General features: G+C 29.8%; 1 pseudogene; it reads right to left on the bottom strand.

Annotated features, from left to right (window-relative positions):
• Nucleotides 1–3,921: 3,921 nt before the first annotated feature.
• Nucleotides 3,922–9,444, bottom strand: LOC111629314 (annotated as a pseudogene).
• Between the last annotated feature and the right edge of the window lie 6,463 nt (nt 9,445–15,907).

Raw genomic sequence — 15,907 nt, 5'->3', positions numbered from 1 at the left:
AAAATTTAACTCTAACAAGCCTGTCTATCATGCTAGCACTCCGATATATTAAGTAAAAATCGTTTAATATTGAATATACAATATATCGATGAGCAACGATGTACAATAGTTGTACAAGTTCTTTACTCATTGATATATCAAATATAACAATATGGTAACATGCGATATTGCGATTCTGTCACGCAATATCGCGGTATTCCTTAACAACAATCCCTATCAGTAGGTCACGTATCTCCGTTTCTTCGTCTCTCACGCAAGTGTATTAGTAGAAAGTAGAGAAATTCTCTACAACATAAATCCGAGTTTCTACTTTGAAGGAAGAATATCCCTTAACGTGTTTAAATCATTAGAAATAATTGGAAATTATATTATCATCGGAAATCAATCATTCTATTGTGTCACGATAGATTTAGGATATTTGCTGTTCTAAGAATAGAACATGATGAAGTTTTTCGATAACGTTTGTTTCTTCTATAATTGCTCTTCCATTTGAAGTTATAAAGACAAAAGGCCAGTTATTTCGGTGGAACTTCTAAATCTAGACGAACACCCTTTGAAATTATGCGGCCCCTTCGTTAATTATCACGCTTAATTGTATAATAATGCACTAAACTTAAATTCTCACAAATTGTTTAGGAGTGAAGATAGGGGAAGGAATAGGTATCCAGGTTTTATGGTTGCTTATATTTTCCATAGATTCCTAGAGAGTAACTATGAAAAATTTGGTTGAGTTCGAACAGAGGGCTTAGGAGATAACAAGGATGAAATCAGGGAAGGGAGTGTCGATGTGTTATGGTAGTTCATAATTTCCGCAGTTTCCTACAGAGTAAGTTTGAAAAACTCGATACATAATGGTTAGAAAGTTTAAGAGTTAATAGGGAACAGACGGACATACAAACATTCTGTTTTACATAATTATGTAGATCGATTTACACGTAATACACCTATATTTACTTGATACGCTATACTTGATTCATTGCGTTTGTGTAATTAGGAACATTTCTAACCACGGAATATACTAATTTGACGCCATGTTTATTTTATTCTTTACGAAAATTAATAAAGTAACATAAAATAAAAAATCATTCTCAAATTCCTTAAAAGAAAAGAAATATTCTTCTTAAAAACGAGAATAAAGTACTCGATTCCGATTGTTAATATATTTAAAATAATACATAACATAAAAGCATATATTTTTTTATACTTTTCTACATTTGCTTTGATGGTTAATTGAATGCCAAAAGTAAGAACTTCTTCATTCGAGATTTTCCAATTGCTTTTGCATCATAAATTCATGGATTTTTATTGAATAATGGCATAAAATATGCTAAGATATTCAACATGGAATGTGGAGAAAATCGAATTTACCGTGCTATTGACGATACAACAATAGAGATAGTCAATGAATAGCAATGTGGTCAAACTCTGACCGCATCCCTATTCATTATTGATGAACTCTTTCAGTTATACTGAAGAAAAGTCTCTAAAAGCACAAACATTTTCTTAAATTGTAGTGAATAATGGATTCTATTCTCTCTTCCATATACATTTAGAATAATTAATTTATCAGTTCCAGCCATTTTTCAATATTAAACATGCGATTATTCTTTCAAATAATTTATCTTCTTCATACCAAAAGTGATATTAAATATACAAAACTTAATTATTCAATAATTTAAATGAATAAATTAATTTTTAAGTTGCTAAATATCGAATTCTAACGTAATTCAAATTAAAATTTGTAGAGTTCTATTTAAGTAAAATCAAGAAAAATTCGTTTATTCCATCATTTTAAATCATGTAAACTTCTGAAGAACTTACTGTACATTAGTTTTATACTTAAATAAAGAGGTTAGTTTCAGAAATTTAAATATAATTTTGTAATAAAGTATCCTTAAAATAGAAGTAATTTGGCTTTAAAAAGATTCTTTCACGTTTTTTAGTTAATTAATAATAAGAAAGTAAACTATTTCCCACAGAAAATAACTCCTTAATAAGTATCTTGTTATATTCTTATTAAAAGTTTTTGATAACTATCGGTTTTCATGTACTGTACTTTGAAGAAGCTCTCAGAAAAAAATATAATGAAAAAGGATTTTATTTAAACATATAAAATCTTCTTCCTCTTCGAAGTAATTATTTTATATAAAAACATTTATTTTCATATTTTATTCTGTGTAGTTAACATGAAAACCTCAACTGATGTTTATGAATTAAAACATTTTGTAAACCTAAATAATTATTTATGGAAATCTTTAGATGTCTGTCTGTTTGTCTGTGGAAATATTTTAATTTAAGATTTAATAAATTTAAAATTAATCAGTAAGAAAAATTATTTTCTCTTCGATAATCTAAGCATAGAGTGACTATATTATCTGGCACAGTTAAACAATTGCTAAACTTAGATTATTTTTAAAAAAAATTATTTGTGGCGTAATAAACACTAGTATTGTGTTTTATTCCAAAGACACATGGCAAATTTTCCATCAAATTCCTTTATTAGTTGAACACAATACTAGTGTTTATTACGCCACAAATATAAAACAGGACACGGTTTCAAAAAGAAAATCAAAAAATTATTTATATATTGTGTTAGAAGACCTATTAAATGGTTGAATTTAAATTTTATTCTATTTTTGAAGGCTAAGAGTAGGAGAAATTTAATAGTGTTCCGTAGAGACGGAACTAGGTGCAAATTTTATAAACTAAAAATTAAATTCATCTTTTTAAAATTAAAATTTAAAATCTAAAAGAATTATAGCATTCTTTGGTTTAGGATAGCTCTACATTTACATTAATAGCAAATGAATATATTTATTTTTTAAAATACAATTCATATAAATTGATTAGGAAGCAAAGTAATTACGGCTTATAAAATCAATTTTTGATATTTACAAAACAATTAAACGATTATTCTTCGTTCTTAACAGTCGATTATTGAATTAAAATTTATTTTTTAATCGGTAAATTCATTTTCTCATAAATTAAATATGAAATTTAATATATTGTACATATTTACGTACAGAACATGTACACATTTTTATTATTTACACACTTACACGTGTTGTCTGAAGCTTAATGATATGAATGCTTTAATATATCTCGAAATTCACACATATATAATTGAAACTTATAGACAATTTCATCTATTAATATAATAAATATAAATACAACTTTTTTACAAAGAAAAATTCTTTGTTTCAGTTATTTTTTCGTTGTTCACACCATCATCAGTTCATTAAAAAACACAAATACTCAAGGAGACGACCTTCCTTTTTAGGCTACTGCCTCCGTGTATTAGGTCGTCTCCGTGAGTATTTGTGTTTTTTAATGAACTGATGATGGTGTGAACAACGAAAAAATAACTGAAACAAAGAATTTTTCTTTGTAAAAAAGTTCATCTAATTTTCATTAAAATACAGTAATTATCAAAATATACGAAGCTTTTATTTATATCAGCTTTATATTACAGAACATATAGGGCCTAACATTAATTATAGAAATTATTCTANAAATTTTAAATTTATCTTTTAAAAAAAATAAGAAATGGTAAATTAAAATAATATAAATTATTTATTTATAGGACTATATTTTTAATTAGTCTGATTATTTGAAGTTAGTTAATAAAACTGAATATGTATTTTTTTATCTTTGATTCTTTCTACCCTATAAGCAATAATAGAGCATTTTTTTCTGTAGGTATTATGGGTTTAGCCAAGCTTATAATGCTCACAATGTAACCACGAGGGTCCACATTTTCGAGACAGCTCGACCATGAAAAATTTCAGAATTTTTTGATCGCTGAAATTCAATTCCGGATTCCCCAGAGCGGTAGGTTGACACATTAACTAAGTCGACAATCCGACCGTCAATTATTGAAATCCATGCTTATAGTAATAAATAAAACTTTATTATCGGTTTAAAAATAATGATCAATTTACAAAGGAAACTGATTTTTTCAATACAAAGAAAAAATAAATTGCACAACTAATAAGATTTGTCATGTCAAAAATTTTCACTATTCATATCTATCGTTCACAATCGATTATTCTCGATCAGTGACGAGATATTCTGTTAAAATGATAGCAAAATTTTAAATTTATTCCTTTACTCTTTTGGAAACGTTCAACCTTAAGCCATTTTTACATCTCATAATCATTTCTCCTGCTAGATGCAGTTTATCCCTATGATCCAAGGATTTAAAGGTAAATCTCTTCAGAAGATTAGCCAAAACAGTTTTCTCTTCTAAAAGTGCGAATCTTTGACCTGAAAAAATTGAAAGGAAACGGTTAATAAATCGATAATTGTATAATCCACAGAGCAATTTAGAAAGTTTTACTGTTATTGAAGTAGCAAATGTGTTGTACTAATCAACATTTGCAAGTCAGATGTTCTAATTATTAGCGAGCACAAAATAGCATACAAATTATTTTAATTGACACTCAAGAATATTTAGATTTATATTGAAAAATTCTATATAATTTTCAATTAATTCACACGTAATTACATCTTTTAAGCAGTAACATCGCTAGAGTTTAATGCTGTAACAATATCTACGACCATAATAAATTCTCTTCACTATTGGGCATTACTAACAATGTCACTATAGTGATAATATTGGATATACACTATATTTATTATTATAGCAGCATTGAAAGAGATGTATAATATGAAACTACGAAACTTTTATTTTATTCCCATAATAATATATCAGTTATATTTACTTTAAATCCACCGGAAAACGATAAGCAATAACTACGTCTGTAGTTTAAGGAGTAAAGAATGAAGAGGGATAAAAAGTAAATATATTGAGAAGTCATATTCACGAATATACTCACCGATGCAATTTCTAGATCCAGCTGAGAATGGAACATAAGCATATGGATGTCTGCCCGCAGTGTTTTCTGGTAGGAACCTATCCGGATCGAATTTCTCAGGTTCGGGAAATACTTTTGGATCTCGATGTAACATATAGTTGAAGAGAATACAGGTTGATCCTTTCGGAAGTGTATGTCCATCTGAACAAGTTATATCAAGTTAGAAATACGTAAATTCTTTTGGTATTTTCTGATTTTAAACTAGATTTCTCGAACAACTTACCAATAGTGACGTCTTCAGACAAGTCCCTAGAAATCAATGGAACTGAAGGAAATAACCTCAAAGCCTCCTAGAAATATGTAATTTTCCAGATAAAGTAAAGAAATACGTAAAAAAATTTCAATTGATTTCAAAGATCTGACATAATTATCATGTTAAAACTGTACAGAAAAGTATTTTTTAAATAAAGTAATCATCAAAATACAGATTACTACTTGAAATTATCTATGGTTTTTTTTAAAATATATTTCTTCTATAATTTTCATTTAAAAATTGTTAAATATCTTCTATTTGATATATTTTTGTTCTTTTTGCCTTAAGGGACTAAGGACTTTTTCCAGGCCCGTGGAGATTTTGGCCAAGCCCACAACGGGGGTGGCCGCGCGACATATATTAAGGATAGATTGACCATTAAAAATTCTAGGGGTTTTTCCCAAAAACGTTAAGCTGACACTCTAGCTACCTCGATCATTCAGCCTTTGATATTTTATAAATACAAAACACAGATTTACACAAGAAACTAAAATATTTTATATGCTGCCATCTGTTGTCTATTTATGTAACTATTTTTTTAACCTTAAATTCTTTAAGGAATTACCTTAACCACACATTCTAAATATTTTAATTCTCTCAGATCATCAAGAGTCATAGGACGGTCATCGTCTCCTAAGACCAAGTCTATTTCTTCTTGTACTCTTTGTTGAATTTCTGGATGATGACCGAGCAAGTACAACGACCAGCTTGTTGCCAATGCAGTTGTATCGTGACCCTATACAATATATTTTAAAAATTAATTAAATTTCCAGCGTTAAAATCAACAGTAATGGGTATATAAAGAACTGTACGTACGGCAAACATAAACGAATCGACTTCTTCTAAGATATCGTCCTCGCTGAGAGTTCCATAATTAATGTGTTGCCTGAGGAGAAGATCTAGAAATGGCTGACGTTTTTTCTTACCGAATTCGTCTTCGTTTTTATCATCTTGATTACTTTCTATCATGCTTAACATTTCCGCTTTTCTTTTTCTTATGACCTAATTTGATTAATAAATAAAATTTTAATAAAATTAAGTTGCCAAACATTTTAATATTAAAAGTTTTATCGAATTTTGTAGAAATTTTTCTTACGCTTCTAGTAAAATTTTCCAAGATTGCGGTATTTTTCTTAAAAGTTTTGCCTCTTTCCGTTAAATTAAAAAAGATAAAGTTATTCCAGATCCAAGGTTTTATGAATCTGTCAGGAAATACTTCTCCAACGCTTTTCTTTTTCTTATGACCTAATTTGATTAATAAATAAAATTTTAATAAAATTAAGTCGCCAAATATTTTAATATTAAAAGTTTTATCGAATTTTGTAGAAATTTTTCTTACGCTTCTAGTAAAATTTTCCAAGATTGCGGCATTTTTCTTAAAATTTTTTCCTTCTTCTGTTAAGTAAAAGATGTTATTATTCCAGATCCATGGCTTTACAATTCTTTCTGGAAATAATGCTCCAACACTGTTAAAAAGAACACACATATATTAATATATTATTTATATGAATCTAATGCTAAGATATAGATATTTTGACTTACTCATGCAATGCTTTAAGATATTCGCCATTTGTTTCGTTTTGAATTCCTAAATGAACACCCATAGCCGTTTCTATAACAATATAATTGTATAAAGTAAAATGTATAGATTTATCGTATTTTTTTTATAGAAAATAACTGTAAAATTAGGAAACTAACCACAGATAATGTCTAGAGCACATCTAGTAGCTAAAGGAATTATGTCAACCCATTCTTTTGTGCATGCTGTATTCAGTTTTTCTGCAAGTGTTTTAGCTTGTCCTTCGACAGTAGGTAGAAAATCACCCAAGATACGGAAATGAAATGCCGGAGTCAACATTTTTCTTCTCATTTTCCATTTGTCTCCATTGCTTTTGTTAAATAAATAAATATAAAATATTACAAAATTAGCATGAGAATATTAAAAATCAATTTTCTCGTTAGAATTTTATATGTATACCTTGTTAATAGACCGAACTTTAGCCATGGTGTAAGAAATGAATAGCCAAAATCTTTATTTATATTAGCAGAATTTCCTATAACAGCCTGAAATTATTAAATAATACATTTTATTATTTTTTCCTTAATTAAATTAATAGAATATGTTTATATCATAATTTCTACTTACTTCATAAGCCTCTGCAGTATAACATAGAAAAAACGTTTTATGTCCCATAAAAAATCTTATAAATTTTTCTTTGTTGAAGACGTGTGTCATTCCATTACACATCTGAAATGTTACTAGAAAATTTTTATTAATTTATTTTATTATATTCACATAAATAAATACAGTTTATGTACATTTAATTAGTATGTAATTTGATTAATGTATATTTAATTCGATTCATTTTATGTTTAAATTTAATCATAAAAATAATAATTGGCACTCACGAAAGCATGAAAAAATTTGATACTTTCCGGTTTCGTCATTAGTAATGGAGGTATCAAGGTTAAATATTGTTTTCACTTCCTATGTATCATGTTAAACAACTGTGTGAAAGTAGTTCATATTTATTTTAGAATATTGTGGACATTATATATTTTCTGAAGGATATATATATATATATATATATATGTTTGTGCCAATATATATATATATATATATTGGGCATAAATATAACTTATATATACTCGAATTAGAATGTGCAATTCACTCTTGTACCATTGCAGATTTATTCACTAGCACATTGGATGAAGAGTAAAATCTTACACATTGTATGTTCATTACAGTACAGTACATTACATACACAGGTATAAATGCCTTTAAAGTATTTTCCTGTACCGATTTGATTTTTTAATTTATTTATATACAAATGTTAGGTGCACCAGGGCCTCTGAGCCACTCCCTAATAACGCTACTGCATATCAGGCCAGATCTATATGAGAAATGACTGTGTGGTAACAGATAGGGCCCGAGATATCGGGTCAAATGCCCTGAACCGTATTTAAAGCAGAGCCTTCTAGAAAACGAAGCTGTAAAGCTGTTAGCCTTTATTAGTTCCTTTCCTGAAGGTGTTCTAAGAAACACATTTTCTTTTTTCCTTTTTTTTNTATAGTTTTGTATATTTTTATTTTACTTTTATTATTAATTAAAATTAAAATTTAATTTAATTAATTAAAAAAATTTGTAAATGATTTTAATTGGAATAAATGGCTTTTCAATATAATTAAAATTTTAAAAGTATGTTTACCTGTTGTTTCTTTGGAAATGTCTTAGAAAGATTTAAAATAAAACAGACTGACAGACAACGGATGACAGTGGGAATTTGTAGATCCACAATTTTTCAAATTGCAGCCCAATTAATATCATTTTATTATATTGTGCATTTTTTAAGCTTATAAATAATTTATTGTATAATTTAATTTATTATTTTTCTGAATTATAATTAAGATACCCTTAATTAAAAATTTATAATACTATTAATTAATATAAAAATTCAAATACTACAATTAGATTCATCTTAATGGACGAAGAAATTTAAAAAATTATATTAAAAAAATTATAATTCATTAATTTAAATTAATTTAAAATATTTACTAAGTTTAAAATGTTGAATTTTAATAATATTAAAACCGACTAATTCTTTCGAAATTAATATTAAAATCTTCATAAAATCTAGAATTAATATGAAAATTTGACTTAAATTAGTGAAAATAACCTAAAATTAAATTACATTTTAAATTAATTTTGGTTTTCTTCTTTTCACTCTCTGTTAAAAGTACAAAAACAGGGAATAACGACCACCTCTATAAGATGGTCTATTTTCAGGAGCGTTTGTTTTTGAAATAGATACAAAAATAACCTGCAAACAACGGCCATCTCGTATAACGTCCATTTTTATATTCCTGTTAGTGGCCGTCGTTCAGAGGTTTGACTACAAATTGCACTACGAATTTTAATATTAAAAGAATTCAATGAATAAAACGAATGTTACTTACTATAATTTTATTTTCCAATTAAATATGTTTATTAATTGTAGAAAATAAACAATTTATATTTTTATTTTCTACATAATTAAGTGATTTTAATTGTAATCGAACAATTCAGTAAAAATTTACGTTTTAATTAGGAAATAAATCATTATTTTCTGTATAACAATTAAAAGTATATCACTTACAGACAGTTGGGTCTATCCCTTTGGCTCCACTAATGAAATTTAAGTACACTAACGTAGTTTCAATAGGAGAATATTTAAAACCAGGTAATTTTTTCATATCTTTCATTTGTTTTCTCCATCTTAAGTATAGCATTATCGTGTATGAGGCTATAGATAAGAGAGGTATGAGCCACCATGCTGTCGACACTCTACTCCTAGCTATATTGTAGATAACACTCTGTCCAACTTCCATATTATAATATGATCTACTTTCCGCAGTTTGAGGCGAACTGATCTATAAGAATGACACGCTAACGTATTGTTTATCGTATTAAATACTTTAAATTTTGCAAGGACGTTTAGCTATATTAATGTCACCATATTTAAACAAGATACGTAAATAGCTATTACCTTGGCTTTCTCGACTTTCATATATTAATATAAGGTCATCACCATGAACTAATACTTTTTTAATCAACTTTTTTATAAAATGTATTAACGCATTTACTAAACACTTGATTTATCTTCTGAATAATCAAATTTTCTTGTGATTAATCGTCGGTCTTAGTGTTAATTAATTTTTTTTTTCTATTTTTTGTATTAACTCGTATAATTTCTAATTATATTTGTGACATCTTCTCATTAAGTACTTGTGTATTGCGATATTATTATTTCTATACGTTAATTGACACTGATAGAGAGTGATAAACTACTGCTGTCAATACAGCGTGAAATTAGTCCATGAATAACATTGAGTGGCGGATTTTTCAATAAACGCAAGAGTTTAGGGGCAAATAAAAAATTTTTAAAAATGATGATAAAATAAAATAATGAAAATATGATTTTATCTCTAGGATATAAACAATTTATAAAGGAATTTAGTGCAATTAAAGTAGGGACGAAATAAAAACTATCTGTTGAGTAATACAGGGTATCCCACTCGGGACTGACCCTTTAAAATTACAAATCTGCAATATGTAACAATATGGAATAGGATTCAAATGATTACTGTTTCATGCAGAATTGATTGTATGCCAGAAAAAAGCGCAAGGATAACCATATCTTTCATGTCAATATGAAAGAGATCCAGTCGTTTTTCGGAGATAAGGCCATCTCCAAAGTTTTGTGGCCAGCGCGGTCTTCCGTTTTAAGTCAGTCAGATTTTTTTCTATGGGGGCATTTGAAAGTCAAGGTTTATGCAGACAAACCCGGGACTATCGGACAACTGAAAGAAATCATCCAACGTTAAATTGCTGCTATCGACAGTGACATGCTGCGGAGGACATTCGCATATGGAGCGTCGTATTGCATTGTGAGCGGATATTGCGGAGAATAATTTCAACCCTTTTCTAATGTGGATTTATCTGACGTAAAATAAGGTATGTTCAGCTTTTTACAGCTTGCCTTTATACGAGGTCTGTTAAAAAAAAATACGCGGACTGTTTGAATTGCGCGGCTCCAGTTGGTTCCAGGAGAATCAGCTTGGTGTCGCTAGGTTTGTACAGATCCTCTGATGATAAAGCCGTTTCCCGATCACAGATATCTTTATTTGTTGATTAGCTACGCGATTTTTAATGAAGTGCGATTTTTTCGTTTGTAGGATTTCAGAATGAATGACCTAATGGAGTAACGACTTGCTTTGAAATTTTGTGTTAAGCTTGGAAAATCTGCGACTGAAACATTTGCTATGCTCAACCAGTGGGTGGGTGAAACGTCCCCCAAACGCAAAAAAGCTCACCAAGTTCGATCCAATGTCAAGGTGATGCTGACAGTTTTCTTTGATGCTAAGGGCGTTGTTCACCATGAGTATCTTCCCCAAGGCTCCACAGTGAACCAGACTTACTACGTTGAAGTTCTGAAACATCTGAAGAACGCCATCTGTCGCAAAAATCCAGAAATGTGAAGTGTCGATTGGTTTCTCCATCACGCCAATGCTCCAGTCCATTCATCCCTCAGAACTCGTGAGTTTTTGGCCAAACACTCGATCACTTTTCTTCCTCACCCCGCTATTCACCTGACCTTGCTCCTTGTGACTTTTTCTTGTTCCTCAAACTCAAAAGCCTTTTGAAAGGAAGAAGAGTTGAGACGATTCCCGAGATTAAGGCAAATGCGACGAAGGTGGTGAAAGATATTACAAAAGAAGAGTACTAGGACTCTTTCAACAAGTGGAAAAACCGTTGGAATAAGTGTGTGTGTTGGAAAGGAGAGTACTTTGAAGGGGACCCAGACATGTTACTTTTTCATAAAGTACATTTTGTTTTATGACGTCAGTCTGCGTATTTTTTGAACAGATCTCGTATTTAAGAGTTCCGGAGTTATTCGCAATTTTAAAGTATCAGTGCGCCCCGAGTGGGACACCTTGTATTAAAATATGAATATGTTTTACATGAACAGAGTGGTAGTTATAATGACAAGTTTTTAGTAGCAGTGCCCTTTGACCTTTCAATGTTTAAAAATGTTTTAAAGGACAATTATTTTAGAATTAAAGTTATAAAATAGAATCATTCAGTGAAAAGTGGCACTATTAGCTTGGGTATGTCTGCATATTGTGAATCTAGGGCACTAGATTTCTAAATACGCTGATAATACTCTGTATGCACTAGCAATGAATGTAGCTTAAAATAAGATACCTGAATAAAGTTAAGCTAGACTAGTCCAGAATACCAAGCTGGTTTGTTCTTAAAATGATATCATTGTGACTTACTTACAATGATGACATTTTAAGGAAGCTCAAGTTCTTGATCAGGTTTAAAAAACTATTCCATTTCAATCTAGTTTTAACTTTTTCAGCTTAAGTTTGAACTGCTATTAATAAATTAACTTAAATTTCTGGAGCGTATAGATGTTTTTTTGTTGTTTTAGGCCTTTTTCCGCTCAGAGAGCACTAAAAACCACAGAGCGCGTGCATGATTTAAGAGTTTAACACTTGCCTTTTACTTTCTCACCTGTTATGTATAAAACACAGGAAAGTATTGTAATTGTGTCAAATTTGATATTTCAGGTGTTTTTCGGATCTCGACATTTTCAGACCTCTGAATTCAAAAAAGTAAAGAAAAAAAAAGGAAAAATTTGTGATATGTTTATATGCGTGTGTATGAATTGGTGTCTATTTCGTTTAATATCTCAGGATTGGGTAAAAATTGAGAAACGAAATTTTGCACGATAACTTATATATCAGGAGCAATTGAATTGAAAAGCAAAATTTAATGGCATCACTTGCCATTAAATTTTGATGGATAAAGTTCTTGGATGTGGAGAGATAGAGTGAGTGGTGTGTCATCTTGGATGGAGTTGGACTTAATGAAAATTTTACTCGTTATTGGTATTTACATTGTTTTTAATAACTCATCTCTACCCTCAAAATTAAGTCTTTTTGCCTTTTTATAATAGTCTCAAATTGAAATAAAAATTCTGCTCTGCAAATGGTAATGTTACTATTGTACAAGTACATACAGTACGACAACAAAAATAAGCTGAATTAGTAAAGATAAAATACAATTAGTAAGTTATCTTTACTAATTGCATTTGTATTGTTTCCATAAATTGTTTTTTTTACATCTTTACTAATAATACTTCGACGACTGATGATTCTATTTAATGTAAAAGCATTAAATAAAGACATGCGAGCTCGAACTCTGCGAATTTTAGATCGAGTTGAGTACTACTTCCTGAAGAGGCACTTGAAATATGTAGTCAGAAAATCTCAAGGGCTATCCATTGCCAGAAAATTAGAATGTGTTGAGTAGTAAATACATACTTTATTCTTTTACTAGATAGCTGCCAAATAATTTCTTTGTAAATGCAGGCAAAATATATAATGTAAATGAATGAGGACTTCAAGTGAAAGCCCGAAAGAACCGTTGCAGTGAAAGGTTCTAGATAATTCATGCTATTACTTCTGTTAAAAAAACTCCATTTTCCTCATTACTGTGGGAAATTTTTTTTCTCTTTTGCATATTTAAAACAAAGAAAGAATCTTGCGTTTGAAGAAGATATGCCAGCAGATTCTCAAATAAATGAAATCTCGGCCTATTCCAACACTAACTTGTTCAAGAAATGATTAAAGAATCACTTTATTCCCAAGAAGAAATCTAGCAAGATATTATTCATTTAGAAGACGACAATACTTTATCGTTTTGATGATGGCATTCTAGATTTATTTAGCTGACAAAAATGACAATCTTTTTGTGTTTTCCGAGTTACACACTCAATATTTGCAATCCGTAGATAAAACAATTTTCATGCAATTAAAAACATTTTGGCAACTGGATTCATAGCAATCCAGACCGTAGGTTAATTCGATTGCGGTTTGTTTAATATTGTGAGAAACAAGACAGTATTCATTGGTAATGAAACTTTTGAGTTTTCAACTTGTGTTATTTACCTCTATAATTCTCAAAAGATTATAAAACATGCATTTGCCATATCGGATAATGCTGACTCTGAGCAATTAAACCATCAACGATATCACGAAACTTAATCTATCAGAAATCATTAAAATATCTACGTCTTACACGTCTTTATCAGAAACATCTACATGTTTCTGATAAAACATCAATGTGTTTAATAGGAGCACGAATTCTTTCTTTAATGTTAATAGTACAATTTCTAAACTGTGGTGAAGAAACAAAGAAGTTGGAACATCTAAATTGCTGAAGAACTTACCAGAACTCCAAAGTAAAAGAAAACGCAAAAAGTTTTTCTGAAAAAAAGTGGAAAAAAATAATAGGAATCTTTACAAGAAGAAAAAACAAAAGGACAAATAGCATATCTTTAAAACTCAGCATGACAAAGGACAATGTACGGGAAGTAATGTACAGGAAGATAATACCGATGATTTTTGTGATAAATATCAAGGATATTTGTATGAAGAAAGAGAACCTAAATGAGATTAGATTAAATGTGTTATGTATAAAAATGGTTTCATGAAGTTTGTGATCCAGAAAGAGATTACTGTAGAAAGAGCAGAAAGAGAAATTTCAATTTTGTTTAGGTGAATCTTGAAATTTACAAAAATAACAATTACTACTTGGATAAGTGTAATAATAGAAGGTTTAGTAAAGCGCTCTAAAATATACTAACAATAATTTCACGAAGTTGGTAAACTTGGCATTAATTAATACTATAAAAATATTCTGTACTATGGACTATTTCGTATTCCTTATAACTGGCATCATCTCCCAGTGCAGTTACTGGTATCTTGACATCTGGTATCTGGAAAATGCAACATACAAAAGATTGACACTCCATTTACAGGAATGGAATTTTCAAATGGAGTACAGTTAAACAAATGTCTCAAAAATATTCTATAAAATTTTCAAATTAATGAGTAGTTTTCCGTATATTACGACATATTCTATAACGATAGCGAATTATGGCGTCTTCTCAAAGTCATATTGACTTCACTGACCGATACAATATGTTTAAGTGGAATTAGTCTTCTTAAACCAATTATACAGAATGCCCATTCTAAAAAGAAACGATGTCCATTTTCTAAAATTTAAAATTCATCAAAGGAAAAAAACAATATGTTAGTCCCATCTAGTATACAATTATAAATTGAAATTTTTTTATAAGTATGAATTTTATGTAATACATAATATCTACATCGTCTGTCCATATTATACAAAGAATGTATGACGTTACATACATTTATGGAATAAAGTAGTGCAACACATACACGATCTGCCAAGGTTGATTACTCCTGGGAGGATTCCGTCTCCTATTTAGGTATTAGATGCATGAAGAATACCAGAAAACTCCACACAGCTAGGTGGCTGGCAGAGCCGTAACTAGGCAGGTGCAACAGGTGCACCCGTACAGGGCCACTTGGAAGGGGGCCCAAACTGTTGTTCACAAGAAATTATTAAATTTTAAATTTTTCCACCTTTCTACAGCAAGGTTTGGCGATTACATTTCGTCTTACTTAGACCCTAGATGTCTGCTCACCAGTGTTCCCAACTGTGGCGACTTTTAGAGGGACGTAGTGAGGTAGCGGAGACCTCAGACAAATCATCCAAAAGTAGCGACTTTTGAGATTTTTTAATTTATTTTTTGAGAAGTTTAAATTTATGTTTATAGTTTTCAAATTTACAGATTCTTCTCTACTTTATAGAGCTCTCTGACAACTACTACTATTATTACGATATACAAAACTGTATTTCTAGATTTTTCTACAGTGTGCAGAGCTAGAAATCTGTAAAGGTAACATTTTGTAACAAAAATAAATGTGCCCGAGGATTTTTTTAAAATTACTAAATCCCGTAACAGTAACTCCCGAATAAAATCTTAGTCTCGAGGTTGTAAAAGGCGTGCAGAAATTCTGACATAACTTTTTGCTTTATATTAGTACCCATATGTGTTGTATACCTCAACGGCGGTAAGCGAACTATGCGGCCTCGAAGGGGCCCCCGAGGTCTTTAATATGATACTGGAAAAAGGCTAATTTTTGCTTTCTCTATGGCTCTTCTTTATAATACATGAGTGTTGCTGATTTAAAAAAAATCAGCTGCAGATCTCGCTGTTAAATATAGCAAAGATTTAAAAAAGTACGAATTCACAAGTGAAATTGAAAGTTTTAAGTTTGAAGTAACGACTCTTATACAAAATATAGAAACTGCATCTCCGCTTAATATTCTACAGGCTCTTCATGATTTTGGTTT

Source organism: Centruroides sculpturatus, unplaced genomic scaffold (assembly GCF_000671375.1).
Source record: "Centruroides sculpturatus isolate CEXI.00-Female unplaced genomic scaffold, Cexi_2.0 scaffold525, whole genome shotgun sequence".
In the NCBI taxonomy this organism is placed as follows: Eukaryota; Metazoa; Arthropoda; class Arachnida; order Scorpiones; family Buthidae; genus Centruroides; species Centruroides sculpturatus.
The sequence above is the reverse complement of the archived record's forward strand: the minus strand, read 5'-3'. Positions and strand labels throughout refer to the sequence as shown.